We start from the raw sequence: 15,008 nt of genomic DNA, 5'->3' as shown, positions 1-15,008 counted from the left end.
ATTTTGATATATTTTGATGATTTGTGGTGATTTGGATGATTTGATCGATGACGTGTTAAGTTATGAGTTTTGGAGAATTTGACAAGATTAGAGAATTTATTTTATTGTTAAATAAAATAAAGATTTGAAAATAATATAAAATATTTAGTTGAGGGCTGTTTTGATATTTTAGATAGTTTTGGGGGAGAAATTGAGATAAGATAAGTAATTAGGAAGAGATATAAATAGAGAAGACCTAATTGTTAGAAAAACTGATTGTACGTGAAAACTTTTGGAAAAGGGAGAAAAAGCTTAGAGAGGAGCAAGAGACCAAGAGGGCTGCGATTTTCTTCATAACCAGGTAAGGGTGGGACTAATAACTCAGTAGCATTAACCTCTGTAATTCTGATGATTAGTTGACAAAGTTAGGATTGATTTAGAAAAGTTTTGGAATTAGGTTAAAACCCTAAAAATTGATGATCAAACGGTAAAACTTGTTTAGATTGATGAAAGAACCGTCCTTTAACCTTAGAATATGTTTAGGATGAATTCTGGAACCAAAACCAAGCTTTGAAACATGTTGTAGGATGGATTTTCGAGAAAAACCCCAGTCTGCCCGTGCTTCTGTTCATCGCTCGCCACAGCGAGTGATGATCCTCGCCACGCGAGTGATGATCTTCATCGCTCGCCACGCGAGCCCCTTTCCTTCGCCTCGCGAGTTGTTTGGTCCAACTCGCCATGGCGAGCAACCCTTTCTCGCCTCGCGAGCTTAGGCAGAGTGCATGTCATATTTTGTATTTTTGACTTTTTAGTTGGACCTTGAGTGCCTTTAAGTGCCTAAACATACCTAGAGATGATTAGGAATGATTTTAGGACAGGACTGAACCCAGAACAACATTAGTTGGGAGTTTGAGTGGTACTCGCCATGGCGAGTAAGGACTCTCGCCTCGCGAGCAAGTCCAGAATGTAGTTTTTGTGTGTTTGTGCGATCTGTGTCGCACCTTTCGATCAAGAGTGAACCCCTAGTTGGTAATGAAACTTAAAGATAACGTTTAATGCAGTTTGTAAAGCTAATAAGATATATTGATGTTAATTGAGCATGATTAAAGTATTATGCAATATGTAAGATATAATGAAACGATTATGACTCTATTGAATTAATGTTGATATGATAATATCCCCTGCTGTTATGTGACTTGATTATGCTGCTGCTGTTATTTAACTGAGTATGCAATGTTTATTTTTGAATATAAAGAAATGATGACGTTTCGCTTCAAGTTATTGAATGCATATGATTACGATGAATACGATGTTTTGTTATTAAGAGTCCATGCATAGCATATCATTGAGCTTAGTCCTCACCACGAAATATTAGGAGCTTTGTCCTCCGCACGTTTTATAGGAGCTTTGTCCTCCGCACGATTAAAGTATATTAATACTTATGATGACGATTGGTACCACATGCATATATGGAGTCTAGGAGCATTGTCACATTGTCATGATTAAGATGCCTTGTTGATAATGATTGAATATGTGATTACGTGATACGTGCTTATTGATTATGTTATGTTACTCCTAATTAATGGATATACGATTACGTGTTAAAAGTTTAGCAATTATGCAAATTTAATTAATGAAATGACCATGTTGTTAACTTATGATTCTTAATTGCATTGTTTAATGTTAATCTGTTATGAAATCTCACCCCTTCTGTTTGAATGTTACCTCGACCGTGGGTAACGTGCAGGTGATCGTGCTTAGTGTGCAGTTGCCGTCGTGAGTGGCCTTGCCTTCACTGTGTCGTCTAGGTCGCTCTGATACGTAACGGGATGGGGTTTAATGCTATAACATGCTTCATTCTTTTACGTGAACTGCTTATGTTTTGATAAACTCTTTTGAGATACTTGTTGGGCCTGCGTGCCAAAACGTTTATGATTTATGTTTATGATTTTCCGCTGCTATGTTAAGGATATTTGTGAAGGTTAAATTATCATTTAACTGTTTTTGGATTACGTTTCTATGTGATATCCCGTTTATGGTTTTACTCTGATAATTGTTTATGAAATTTGTATATTGGGAAAACGGGGTGTTACAATTGGTATCAGAGCAGGTCGATCCGTCCGGTCAATTAGAGAGTCGTGTCGAGTCTTAGTAATATTTATATTACTATCTTATGTTGTTGTTGCTACTTTTGTAGAATATCAGAATGGCTGGAAGGAATGATGCTGCGTTAGCTGCTGCTCTACAAGCTGTTGCCCAAGCTGTGGGACAACAACCTAACGCAAATGCTGGTGCGAACGCGGAAGCTAGGATGTTGGAGACGTTCATGAAGAAGAACCCTCCGACCTTCAAAGGACGTTATGACCCTGATGGAGCCCAGACGTGGCTTAAGGAGATTGAGAGGATTTTCCGAGTTATGCAGTGCACTGAAGATCAGAAAGTGCGGTTTGGTACTCATCAGCTGGCCGAGGAAGCTGATGACTGGTGGGTTGCTCTTCTGCCTACCCTTGGGCAGGAGGGAGCTGTTGTGACTTGGGCTGTTTTCAGGAGAGAGTTCCTGAGAAGATACTTTCCGGAAGATGTTCGCGGGAAGAAGGAGATCGAATTCCTTGAGCTAAAGCAAGGAAACATGTCTGTGACAGAGTATGCTGCCAAGTTCGTGGAGCTGTCTAAGTTCTATCCGCACTATACTGCAGAGAATGCTGAGTTCTCGAGATGTATCAAGTTCGAGAATGGTCTGAGGCCCGACATCAAGAGGGCGATTGGGTATCAACAGCTGAGAGTTTTTCAGGACTTAGTTAATAGCTGCAGGATCTATGAAGAGGATACGAAGGCTCACTACAAGGTAGTGAATGAGAGGAAGGGTAAGGGACAGCAGAGTCGTCCTAAGCCGTACAGTGCCCCTGCTGATAAAGGGAAACAGAAGATGGTCGATGTTAGGCGGCCTAAGAAGAAGGATGCTGCAGAGATTGTGTGTTTCAATTGTGGTGAGAAAGGCCACAAAAGCAACGTCTGCCCGGAGGAAATCAAGAAGTGTGTTCGGTGTGGCAAGAAAGGTCACGTTGTAGCTGATTGCAATCGTACAGACATTGTGTGCTTTAATTGCAATGGAGAGGGTCACATTAGTTCACAGTGTACTCAGCCTAAGAGGGCGCCGACTACTGGTAGGGTCTTTGCTTTGACTGGGACTCAGACAGAGAATGAGGATCGTTTGATCAGAGGTACTTGCTATATTAATAATACTCCTTTAGTTGCTATTATTGATACTGGTGCTACGCATTGTTTTATTGCTTTCGATTGTGTTTCTGCTTTGGGTCTTGATTTGTCTGATATGAATGGAGAGATGGTTGTCGAAACTCCAGCTAAGGGTTCGGTGACTACTTCTCTCGTATGTTTGAAATGTCCTTTGTCTATGTTTGGTCGTGATTTCGAAATGGATTTAGTTTGTCTACCTTTGAGCGGTATGGATGTGATTTTGGGTATGAACTGGTTAGAGTACAACCACGTTCTTATTAATTGTTTTAGCAAGTCAGTGCATTTCTCTTCCGTCGAAGAGGAAAGTGGTGCAGAATTTTTATCTACTAAGCAGCTGAAGCAACTGGAACGCGACGGTATCTTGATGTTTTCGTTAATGGCTACCTTATCTATTGAGAATCAAGCAGTGATTGACAGGTTACCGGTGGTGTGTGAATTTCCTGAAGTTTTTCCAGATGAGATTCCTGATGTGCCTCCAGAGAGAGAAGTTGAGTTTTCTATTGATCTTGTTCCTGGAACGAAGCCGGTCTCGATGGCACCTTATCGTATGTCTGCTTCTGAGTTATCTGAGTTGAAGAAACAGTTGGAAGACTTGCTTGAGAAGAAGTTTGTTAGACCAAGTGTTTCACCTTGGGGAGCGCCGGTTTTGCTAGTAAAGAAGAAAGATGGTAGTATGCGGTTGTGTATTGATTATCGACAGTTGAACAAGGTAACTATCAAGAATAGGTATCCACTTCCGAGAATTGATGATTTGATGGATCAGCTAGTGGGTGCACGAGTTTTCAGCAAGATTGATTTGAGATCAGGTTATCACCAGATTAAAGTAAAGGATGAAGATATGCAGAAGACGGCTTTCAGAACGCGTTATGGTCACTATGAATATAAAGTTATGCCTTTTGGAGTTACCAATGCACCTGGAGTGTTTATGGAGTATATGAATCGCATCTTCCATGCATTTTTGGATCGGTTCGTAGTTGTGTTCATCGACGATATTTTGATTTACTCCAAGACTGAAGAAGAACATTCTGAGCATCTGAAGATTGTTTTGCAAGTGTTGAAAGAGAAGAAGCTTTATGCTAAATTGTCTAAGTGTGAATTCTGGTTGAAAGAAGTGAGTTTTCTAGGCCATGTTATTTCTGGTGATGGTATTGCAGTGGATCCGTCTAAAGTTGAAGCGGTATCACAGTGGGAGACTCCTAAGTCAGTTACTGAGATTAGAAGTTTCTTGGGTTTAGCTGGTTACTATAGAAGGTTTATTGAAGGATTTTCTAAGTTAGCTCTTCCGCTAACGCAGTTGACTTGTAAAGGTAAAACTTTTGTGTGGGACGTCCATTGTGAGAAAAGTTTCGGTGAATTGAAGAAGCGTTTGACAACTGCTCCAGTGTTAATTTTGCCGAAGTCGGATGAACCTTTTGTGGTATATTGTGATGCGTCCAAGTTGGGTTTAGGAGGTGTACTTATGCAAGAAGGTAAAGTGGTAGCTTATGCTTCAAGACAGTTGAGAGTTCATGAGAAGAATTATCCTACGCATGATCTCAAGTTGGCGGCTGTAGTCTTTGTATTGAAGATATGGAGACATTATTTGTATGGTTCGAGGTTTGAAGTGTTTAGTGATCACAAGAGTTTGAAGTATTTGTTCGATCAGAAGGAATTGAATATGAGGCAGCGAAGATGGCTCGAATTGTTGAAGGATTATGACTTTGGTTTGAATTATCATCCAGGTAAAGCTAATGTTGTTGCAGATGCCTTGAGTAGGAAGACATTGCATATGTCCGCCATGATGGTCAGAGAGTTCGAATTGCTAGAACAGTTTAGAGATATGAGTTTGGTTTGCGAATGGTCACCTCAGAGTGTGAAACTGGGTATGCTGAAGATTGATAGTGAATTTCTGAAAAGTATCAAGGAAGCACAGAAAGTTGATGTAAAGTTTGTGGACTTGTTGGTTGCTAGAGATCAGACTGAAGACAGTGATTTTAAAATCGATGATCAAGGTGGGTTGAGATTCCGAGGAAGAATTTGTATCCCAGACAATGAAGAGATTAAGAAGATGATTCTAGAAGAGAGTCATAGAAGTAGCTTGAGTATTCATCCGGGAGCTACGAAGATGTATCATGATCTAAAGAAGATTTTCTGGTGGTCTGGTTTGAAACGAGATGTGGCACAGTTTGTGTATTCCTGTTTAGTTTGTCAGAAGTCGAAGGTCGAGCATCAGAAACCCGCTGGGATGATGGTACCTTTGGATGTGCCGGAATGGAAATGGGATAGTATATCGATGGATTTTGTGACGAGTTTGCCGAATACTCCGAGAGGGAGCGACGCAATTTGGGTTATTGTTGATAGGTTGACGAAGTCAGCTCATTTCCTACCTATTAATATTAGTTTCCCTGTTGCCCAGTTGGCAGAGATTTACATCAAAGAGATTGTGAAGTTGCATGGTGTTCCTTCGAGCATTGTATCAGATAGAGATCCAAGATTTACTTCTAGATTTTGGAAAAGTTTGCAAGAGGCTTTGGGTTCGAAGTTGAGATTGAGTTCGGCGTATCATCCACAGACAGATGGTCAGTCGGAGAGAACAATTCAGTCGCTAGAGGATTTGTTGAGAATTTGTGTTCTTGAACAAGGAGGAACTTGGGATAGTCATCTTCCGTTGATCGAGTTCACTTATAATAATAGTTATCATTCTAGTATTGGAATGGCACCGTTCGAGGCTTTGTATGGTCGGAGATGCAGAACTCCGTTGTGTTGGTTTGAATCAGGAGAAAGAGTGGTCTTAGGACCAGAAATTGTTCAGCAAACTACTGAGAAAGTTCAGATGATCCAAGAGAAAATGAAGGCGTCGCAGAGTCGACAAAAGAGTTATCATGATAAGCGTAGAAAAGATCTTGAATTTCAGGAAGGAGACCACGTGTTTTTGAGAGTCACTCCTATGACTGGTGTAGGACGTGCTTTGAAGTCAAAGAAGTTGACCCCGAAGTTCATTGGTCCGTATCAGATATTGGAAAGAGTTGGAACGGTGGCTTACCGAGTGGGTTTACCGCCGCATCTTTCGAATTTGCACAACGTTTTCCATGTGTCGCAACTTCGAAAGTATGTTCCGGATCCATCTCATGTAATCCAAAGCGACGATGTGCAAGTTAGAGACAACCTTACGGTAGAAACTTTACCGTTGAGGATTGACGATCGTAAAGTGAAGACGTTGAGAGGCAAGGAGATACCTCTCGTGAGAGTCGTTTGGTCGGGAGCGACTGGTGAAAGCTTGACGTGGGAGCTTGAGAGTAAGATGCTGGAGTCTTATCCAGAGTTGTTTGCTTGAGGTAAATTTTCGAGGACGAAAATCTTTTAAGTGGGGGAGAGTTGTAACGCCCACTTTCGTTTAATCGTTATTTAATCGAGTTTAGGCAACTATATTATAATTATATAATATATACATGATTTTGATATATTTTGATGATTTGTGGTGATTTGGATGATTTGATCGATGACGTGTTAAGTTATGAGTTTTGGAGAATTTGACAAGATTAGAGAATTTATTTTATTGTTAAATAAAATAAAGATTTGAAAATAATATAAAATATTTAGTTGAGGGCTGTTTTGATATTTTAGATAGTTTTGGGGGAGAAATTGAGATAAGATAAGTAATTAGGAAGAGATATAAATAGAGAAGACCTAATTGTTAGAAAAACTGATTGTACGTGAAAACTTTTGGAAAAGGGAGAAAAAGCTTAGAGAGGAGCAAGAGACCAAGAGGGCTGCGATTTTCTTCATAACCAGGTAAGGGTGGGACTAATAACTCAGTAGCATTAACCTCTGTAATTCTGATGATTAGTTGACAAAGTTAGGATTGATTTAGAAAAGTTTTGGAATTAGGTTAAAACCCTAAAAATTGATGATCAAACGGTAAAACTTGTTTAGATTGATGAAAGAACCGTCCTTTAACCTTAGAATATGTTTAGGATGAATTCTGGAACCAAAACCAAGCTTTGAAACATGTTGTAGGATGGATTTTCGAGAAAAACCCCAGTCTGCCCGTGCTTCTGTTCATCGCTCGCCACAGCGAGTGATGATCCTCGCCACACGAGTGATGATCTTCATCGCTCGCCACGCGAGCCCCTTTCCTTCGCCTCGCGAGTTGTTTGGTCCAACTCGCCATGGCGAGCAACCCTTTCTCGCCTCGCGAGCTTAGGCAGAGTGCATGTCATATTTTGTATTTTTGACTTTTTAGTTGGACCTTGAGTGCCTTTAAGTGCCTAAACATACCTAGAGATGATTAGGAATGATTTTAGGACAGGACTGAACCCAGAACAACATTAGTTGGGAGTTTGAGTGGTACTCGCCATGGCGAGTAAGGACTCTCGCCTCGCGAGCAAGTCCAGAATGTAGTTTTTGTGTGTTTGTGCGATCTGTGTCGCACCTTTCGATCAAGAGTGAACCCCTAGTTGGTAATGAAACTTAAAGATAACGTTTAATGCAGTTTGTAAAGCTAATAAGATATATTGATGTTAATTGAGCATGATTAAAGTATTATGCAATATGTAAGATATAATGAAACGATTATGACTCTATTGAATTAATGTTGATATGATAATATCCCCTGCTGTTATGTGACTTGATTATGCTGCTGCTGTTATTTAACTGAGTATGCAATGTTTATTTTTGAATATAAAGAAATGATGACGTTTCGCTTCAAGTTATTGAATGCATATGATTACGATGAATACGATGTTTTGTTATTAAGAGTCCATGCATAGCATATCATTGAGCTTAGTCCTCACCACGAAATATTAGGAGCTTTGTCCTCCGCACGTTTTATAGGAGCTTTGTCCTCCGCACGATTAAAGTATATTAATACTTATGATGACGATTGGTACCACATGCATATATGGAGTCTAGGAGCATTGTCACATTGTCATGATTAAGATGCCTTGTTGATAATGATTGAATATGTGATTACGTGATACGTGCTTATTGATTATGTTATGTTACTCCTAATTAATGGATATACGATTACGTGTTAAAAGTTTAGCAATTATGCAAATTTAATTAATGAAATGACCATGTTGTTAACTTATGATTCTTAATTGCATTGTTTAATGTTAATCTGTTATGAAATCTCACCCCTTCTGTTTGAATGTTACCTCGACCGTGGGTAACGTGCAGGTGATCGTGCTTAGTGTGCAGTTGCCGTCGTGAGTGGCCTTGCCTTCACTGTGTCGTCTAGGTCGCTCTGATACGTAACGGGATGGGGTTTAATGCTATAACATGCTTCATTCTTTTACGTGAACTGCTTATGTTTTGATAAACTCTTTTGAGATACTTGTTGGGCCTGCGTGCCAAAACGTTTATGATTTATGTTTATGATTTTCCGCTGCTATGTTAAGGATATTTGTGAAGGTTAAATTATCATTTAACTGTTTTTGGATTACGTTTCTATGTGATATCCCGTTTATGGTTTTACTCTGATAATTGTTTATGAAATTTGTATATTGGGAAAACGGGGTGTTACACTGGTGGTGATGGAACCAGGATGCTTGAGACTTTCCTGAGGAATCATCCACCAACTTTCAAGGGTAGGTATGACCCTGACGGTGCTCAGAAGTGGCTGAAGGAGATTGAAAGGATATTCAGGGTCATGCAGTGTTCCGAGGTTCAGAAGGTGCGGTTTGGGACGCACATGCTAGCTGAAGAGGCTGATGATTGGTGGATTAGCTTGTTGCCTGTGTTGGAACAGGATGATGCTGTGGTTACCTGGGCCATGTTCAGGAAGGAGTTTCTGGGCAGGTATTTCCCAGAGGATGTCAGAGGTAAGAAAGAGATTGAATTTCTAGAATTGAAACAGGGTGACATGTCTGTCACAGAGTATGCTGCAAAGTTTGTGGAGCTTGCCACATTCTACCCTCATTACAGTGCGGAGACGGCTGAGTTCTCCAAGTGTATCAAATTTGAGAATGGGCTGAGGGCTGACATCAAGAGAGCCATTGGGTATCAACAGATCAGAGTTTTTTCTGAGTTGGTTAACAGGTGCAGAATTTATGAGGAAGACACCAAAGCTCATTATAAGATTATGAGTGAGAGGAGGGGTAAAGGACAACAGAATCGTCCTAAGCCTTACAGTGCTCCTGCTGACAAGGGAAAGCAGAAGATGGGTGATGACAGGAGGCCCAAGAGGAGAGATGCTCCAGCTGAGATTGTTTGCTACAAGTGTGGTGAGAAAGGCCACAAGAGTAATGTTTGTGGGAGAGATGATAGGAAGTGCTTCAGGTGTGGTCAGAAGGGTCACAGTTTAGCTGAATGCAAGCGTGGGGACATTGTCTGTTACAACTGCAATGGGGAAGGTCATATCAGTTCACAGTGTCCTGAGCCGAAGAAGACTAGAATTGGTGGAAAGGTGTTTGCCTTGACTGGTACGCAGACTCCTAATGACGACCGACTTATCAGAGGTACTTGTTTCTTTAATAGTACTCCTTTAATTGCTATTATTGATACTGGTGCTACTCATTGTTTTATTGCTATTGAATGTGCTTATAAGTTGGGTTTGGATATATCTGATATGAAAGGGGAAATGGTTGTTGAAACTCCAGCTAAGGGTTCAGTAACCACTTCTCTTGTTTGTTTGCGGTGTCCCATATCTACGTTTGGTAGAGATTTTGTGATTGATTTGGTTTGTCTGCCGTTGACGGGTATGGATGTTATCTTTGGTATGAATTGGTTAGAGTATAATCGAGTTCATATCAACTGCTTTAGTAAGACGGTACATTTCTCTTCTGCTGAAGAAGAAGGTGAGGTTGAGCTTCTGTCTACGAAACAGTTTGAACGTGATGGTATCCTGATGTATTCTCTAATGGCACAATTGTCGTTAGAAAATCAAGCTGTGATTGATGGTTTACCGGTAGTGAATGAATTCCCAGAAGTATTCCCTGATGAGATTCCTGATGTGCCACCAGAGAGGGAGGTTGAATTTTCAATTGATCTTGTTCCAGGAACTAAGCCGGTGTCGATGGCACCGTATCGTATGTCAGCTTCTGAGTTGGCTGAGTTGAAGAAACAGTTGGAGGACCTGTTAGATAAGAAGTTTGTAAGACCCAGTGTTTCACCTTGGGGAGCACCGGTGTTGTTGGTAAAGAAGAATGATGGTAGTATGAGACTTTGTATAGATTACCGCCAGTTGAACAAAGTTACGATCAAGAACAGGTATCCGCTTCCTAGAATTGACGACTTGATGGATCAGTTGGTTGGTGCCAAGATTTTTAGTAAGATTGATTTGAGGTCTGGTTATCATCAGATAAAAGTGAAGGATGAGGATATGCAGAAGACAGCCTTTAGGACACGTTATGGTCATTACGAGTACAAAGTGATGCCTTTCGGTGTTACTAATGCGCCTGGTGTTTTTATGGAGTACATGAACCGAATTTTCCATGCTTTTCTGGATAAGTTTGTTATGGTATTTATTGATGATATTCTAATTTATTCCAAGAATGAGGAGGAGCATGCAGAACATTTGAGAATAGTGTTGCAAGTGTTGAAGGAAAAGAGGTTGTATGCTAAGTTATCAAAATGTGAGTTCTGGTTAAATGAAGTAAGTTTTCTGGGTCACATTATTTCTGGTAGTGGTATTGCAGTGGATCCTTCAAAGGTTGATGCGGTATCACAATGGGAGACTCCGAAGTCGGTAACTGAGATCAGAAGTTTTCTGGCTTTGGCTGGTTATTACCGCAGGTTCATAGAAGGGTTTTCGAAGTTGGCTCTTCCGTTGACACAGTTGACCTGTAAGGGTAAATCTTTTGTGTGGGATGCTCAGTGTGAGAGTAATTTCAATGAGTTGAAGCGAAGATTGACAACTGCTCCTGTTTTGATTTTGCCTAAACCAGAAGAACTGTTTGTTGTGTACTGTGATGCATCTAAGCTGGGCTTAGGTGGTGTTTTGATGCAAGATGGTAAGGTGGTAGCGTATGCTTCGAGGCAGTTACGTGTTCATGAAAAGAATTATCCTACACATGACCTGGAGTTAGCTGCGGTGGTTTTTGTTTTGAAAATTTGGAGGCATTATTTGTACGGATCCAGATTTGAGGTGTTCAGTGATCATAAAAGTTTGAAGTATTTATTTGACAAGAAGGAACTGAACATGAGGCAGAGGAGGTGGTTAGAGTTACTGAAGGATTTTGATTTTGGTTTGAATTACCATCCTGGTAAAGCTAATGTGGTTGCTGATGCTTTGAGTAGGAAAACTTTGCACATGTCTGCTTTGATGGTGAAGGAGTTTGAGCTGCTAGAACAGTTCAGAGACATGAGTCTTGTCTGTGAATTGTCACCCCAGAGTATACAGTTGGGAATGTTGAAAATTGATAGTAACTTCTTGAACAGTATCCGAGAAGCTCAGAAAGAGGATTTGAAATTTGTTGATTTGATGACTTCTGGTAATGACACTGAGGATAGTGATTTCAAAGTTGATGATCTAGGTGTTTTGAGATTCAGACGTAGAGTTTGCATTCCTGACAATGAAGAGTTGAAGAAGTTAATTCTTGAGGAGAGTCACAAGAGTAGGTTGAGTATTCACCCAGGAGCTACAAAAATGTATCATGATTTGAAGAAACTGTTTTGGTGGTCCGGTTTGAAAAGAGATGTTGCTCAGTTTGTTTATGCCTGTTTGATTTGTCAGAAGTCCAAGGTTGAGCATCAGAAGCCTGCAGGGTTGTTGACACCGTTAGATGTACCGGAGTGGAAGTGGGACAGTATCTCCATGGATTTTGTAACGAGTTTACCGAACACTTCGAGAGGACATGACGCCATCTGGGTAGTTGTCGACCGGTTGACGAAGTCGGCACATTTCATTCCTATTAACATCAGTTATCCGGTAGCGCAGTTAGCAGAGATTTATATTCACAGTGTGGTGAAGCTTCATGGTGTTCCGTCTAGCATTGTGTCAGATAGAGATCCGAGGTTCACTTCTAGGTTCTGGAAGAGTTTACAGGACGCCTTGGGTTCGAAGTTGAAGTTGAGTTCGACTTATCATCCTCAAACAGATGGTCAGTCGGAGAGGACGATTCAATCATTGGAAGATTTGTTGAGAGTGTGTGTGCTTGAACAAGGTGGAGCTTGGGATAGTCACTTGCCTTTGATTGAGTTTACTTATAACAACAGCTATCACTCGAGTATTGGTATGGCACCGTTCGAAGCCTTGTATGGTCGGAGGTGTAGGACTCCTTTGTGTTGGTTTGAGTCGGGTGAAAGTGTTGTGTTGGGACCGGATTTGGTGCATGAGACTACTGAGAAAGTCAGGTTGATAAGAGAAAAGATGAAAGCTTCGCAGAGTCGACAGAAGAGTTACCATGACAAGCGAAGAAAGGATCTTGAGTTTCAGGAGGGTGATCATGTTTTTCTGAGGATCACTCCTTTGACGGGTGTTGGACGTGCCTTGAAGTCGAGGAAGTTGACTCCTAAGTTTATCGGTCCGTATCAGATTTCAGAGAGAGTTGGTACTGTGGCATATAGAGTTGGTTTGCCACCACATCTTTCGAACTTGCACGATGTGTTTCATGTTTCTCAGCTTCGGAAGTATGTTGCGGATCCTTCTCATGTGATTCCGAGGGATGATGATGTGCAGGTTAGGGACAACCTGACAGTTGAGACTATGCCATTGAGGATTGATGACAGGAAGGTGAAGTCCTTGAGAGGTAAAGAGATACCTCTTGTGAGAGTCGTTTGGGGTGGAGCGACTGGTGAAAGTTTGACTTGGGAGCTGGAGAGTAAGATGCGGGAGTCGTATCCGGAGTTGTTCGCTTGAGGTAAGATTTCGAGGACGAAATTCTGTAATTTGGGGAGAGTTGTAACGCCCTAGTTATTTATTTAATTAATTTTAAACTATGTGGAGTATATATATATTTATATATGATGGTTGGTGATTTATGTGGAGTATATGCATATGTTTATATTTATATGTGTGATTTTGGGTGATTATGTGGTGTATTATTTTATTATATGATTTATTTAATAATAATTAGAATAAGTATGAAATATTAGTTATTTTGGAGTTAGGGGAGTTATTTAATATTTATTATAATTAAAGGGGGTTAAATGAAAATAGAAGGGAGTTACATTAAGTGGGAAGTTATACAGAGAAGTTAGAAAACCAGTTTCACGTAGAACCAGTTTTGGGAGAAAGGAGGGAAGAGCAAGAGAGAACCAAGAGCTGATCATTGCTGTGCATTTCTTCTTCAATTTCTAAGGTAAGGGTGAGGTTTACTTCAATAGTGTAGATTTTAAAGTCTAATTTGAGTTTAACAGGTTTTTGGAGTGAAATTGAGGAATTGGGTTTTAATTGAATTTATGGTTTTTGGAGTAGATATTGCTGTTCTGATGTTAGAATTTGGTTTTGGTTGCATAGAAACATTCATTTCTCATCTGTAAACTGATTTGGGGAGTGATTGGAAGGAAAATGGGATTTTTGGGAAAAACAGTTTTCTGTACGTACAGAAGTTCATCGCTCGCCTCGCGAGTAGCTGTGCTCGCCATGGCGAGTGAGCAACTTCATCACTCGCCTCGCGAGCAGTCCAACTCGCCATGGCGAGTAAGCCCAGATAAAACTTGATTTTTGAAAAATTGTTATAAGATGTTTTGGGGATTGTTTAAGGTACCTAGACGATAATAAAGATGAATGGTGGAAGTTTTAGGTTAAAAAGATGAATAGGGAGCTTAGAATTGGAGTTTGAGTGAGAAAAATTGCATTTTTCCCGAGAGCACCTAATTTTCACTCGCCTCGAGTTCGCCTTGAACTCGCCATGGCGAGCTAGTGTTTTTGTGAACTCGCCATGGCGAGCAGATGTGCTCGCGAGGCGAGCTACTCAGTTCCTGAATGTTGAATTTCGTGCTTGAATGGTAGTACCTTAATGTTGTTGTGTTGAGCATAGTTTCATGTAATTATGCATTATTGTGGTTGTTTTGATTGCTGGATTGATGATTGCTGATGATGAATGAAATGTATGCAAAGTATTGAATCATACATGTTGTTTAAGTTGAGTCACATGGAGTTGCATTGCATGGTCAGTTGTATGTAGATATACACAAGTAGGTCCATTGCATATGCATAAAACAGCGGTGAGGGCTTCGGTCTTGGAGTACTAGTTGCTCAACAGCGGTGAGGGCTTCGGTCCTGATGAATGCTTTAACCATTCAAAAGCGGTGAGGGCCTCGGTCCTGATTGGTACCACATGCATTATTGCATTTCATTTAAGAAGTCTAAGATGGTGTCTTAGCAGTGGTCATGTCATTTGCATGAGTCTTAGTGGTTATACAGTTGTTATCTGATAAGATGATTTTGGGTGTTGAATATGTGATATATATATATACATTATACTCAATGTGATTATGGTGTGTTGTTGATGTTGTTGATACTTGTGGCTTATACCTATATATGTTCACAAGATAATGTGCTGTTGATTAGGGTGTTAGATTCAATTGATGATTTTAATATCTATATTTATTGTTGTGAATCTCACCCCTTCTGCTTGAAAATGTTGCCCTTCCTATGGGTAACTTGCAGATGATCCTGAGTAGTCGGTGGTGGCTCATCGTCGTGTCTAGGGCTCTGATACGTGGGATGGGATTATTGATTATCTTTGTTGTTGTTGCTTTTCCTTTCCATGTATCAAATTTTGGAACTTGTTGATGTGCCCTTTTCATTGGCTAACTTATTGTTGTTTAGGCTTAATGCCAAGTTGTTGTTGGAGATTAAAACATTGTTGTTATTGAAATGCAAACTTTCCGCTGCATGATTTTGAAAT

The sequence above is a fragment of the Medicago truncatula genome, chromosome 7 (genome assembly GCF_003473485.1).
Source record: "Medicago truncatula cultivar Jemalong A17 chromosome 7, MtrunA17r5.0-ANR, whole genome shotgun sequence".
Taxonomy (NCBI): Eukaryota; Viridiplantae; Streptophyta; class Magnoliopsida; order Fabales; family Fabaceae; genus Medicago; species Medicago truncatula.
The sequence above is the reverse complement of the archived record's forward strand: the minus strand, read 5'-3'. Positions refer to the sequence as shown.